Here is a 1,944-nt window from a genome sequence, read left to right on the forward strand (position 1 = left end):
AAGCTACAAAGAAAGAAAAAACTGCTTATTCACCTTTTTCATATCTCTGATATAAAATCTCTTTTACCCGACATTGAAAAAGTGAACCTCACTCGATTACACAGTGCCTATAGCTGAGAATATTTATTCATAATTCTTTTGTAAGTTGAGTGTTCTAAAATATATGGACGCCGACTTCAATGAAGCTAAAATTAGGACAAAAAAGGTTACCTACCTAAGTGTTTGAGAGCAACCTTTTATTAAACACGTTTTTGTTTGACATCGGTTGTTGTTTGTTCGTGTTTTATTAATCATTGTTTTATTTTATGTGTAAACGAGTTGACGGATCACGTGATGGTAAGCAATTGCCGCCGCCTATGGACACCCGAAACACCAGAGGCGTTAGAAGTGCTGTTGCTGGCCTTTTGGGGGTTAGGAATTTACGTGCTGTTGGGAAATCAGGGATTTAGAGGGAGGGTTATTGAGCCTCTGATAACCTCACTCATCCAACGCAAGCGTTGTTTCACGTCGATTTTCTGTGGGGCCGTGGTCGTGGTCGGTCCAGCCGGACCACTCGTGTCAAGGCATAGCCTCTGGTGTTTCGGGTGTCCATAGGCGGCGACAATTGCTTACCATCAGGGGATATGTTTGCTAGTTTACCGAATATATAACTGATAAACATAACTGATAAAAACATAGTGCGTTCACTTGAAAACTATCAAAAATCACATCAGTCAAATAGATAGACAACAAAACTGACTTTTCTAGATTCAGATAAAAATTCTTTAAACGACATTTCACCTCATAACAAATTCAGCGAATAAGCAAAAACGCATTACGTACGAAACAAGAGATGGCAGATAAGTCACAGTTAGAGAATGGTTCAAATCATAACTGGATGTAAGGACATTGACAAACGTTGCATCTCTGGAGACGTTTGGAGTAAGATGGAAGAGGGAGCGAGCGCTGAACATAGCTAAACTTACGAGTAATCAAGTTATGAGGGAACCAGTAAGAGAGTGCGGACACAGACTACATCAAGTTATCACAAACCAGTATAAACCGATGGTTGAATATGCGAAACAGTATTGCATAGTGAGACCATGATAAAATGGTTGGAGGATGATGAATAAGAGTCCTGTTATGACTTGAAACAAGTAGAGGGTTTCCCAGTTAATCCGTTTTTCAATGAAGTCTTATGATAAAATAATTTCATTGTTATTTAATATTTGAAGGGAGGTTATAGGTAAAATATAATATAACACCCACTATGGTACAGTTATGTTATAAACTCATGTAGGGGCTGAATATGGAACAGAAAAAAATATATATATGAATATTCTCTAATCGAACAAAAACTATGTTTCCGCCCGGGATCGAACCGGGGACCTTCTGCGTGTTAGGCAGATGTGATAACCGCTACACCACGGAAACCATACAAGCCGTGGGCAAAATTTTCGACCGGTCTACGTTAAGCGACTTTCGAATTCTGAATCTCTAAACTGAATTACTAAATTAAAATTGAGCCTGTGAAATATTGCATTATTAAATCTAATTAAAATGGAGAACATTTTTCATTGCACTATTAAAATTGCAATCATTAATTACAACGTGTTTAATGTAGCAAAAATAAAATAATGTTCGATGATTTATTTTCAACGCTTTTGCACCTAAACAGCTGAGCTATCTTTTTCATTTTTTAAAACATTTATAAAAAAAGAACGTTTCCCCCACTATTATTTTCTCCTATGATATGGGTTCGTTTACTAAGTACTGAAACTATCACCATTATACGCAACTTCACGCCTTAAATCTTGAAGGAGTGGACAGAGGTGCACTTGTACATTACGGCACTTAACACTACAGTACAATGTATACGCACTTTTCACCATTAATTTATCACCACTACAATAACAAGATATTTAATCTTACTCATATCAACCCAAATCAGAATTTACTATCTCC

General features: G+C 36.9%; 1 non-coding gene across 1 annotated transcript; it reads right to left on the reverse strand.

The window, feature by feature from the left end:
* Nucleotides 1-1,340: 1,340 nt before the first annotated feature.
* Trnav-aac (transfer RNA valine (anticodon AAC)) lies at nucleotides 1,341-1,413 on the reverse strand. Its single transcript has one exon. It is a non-coding gene; the product is annotated as a tRNA-Val (tRNA).
* Nucleotides 1,414-1,944: the final 531 nt, after the last annotated feature.

Source organism: Spodoptera frugiperda, chromosome 17 (genome assembly GCF_023101765.2).
Source record: "Spodoptera frugiperda isolate SF20-4 chromosome 17, AGI-APGP_CSIRO_Sfru_2.0, whole genome shotgun sequence".
Classification (NCBI taxonomy): Eukaryota; Metazoa; Arthropoda; class Insecta; order Lepidoptera; family Noctuidae; genus Spodoptera; species Spodoptera frugiperda.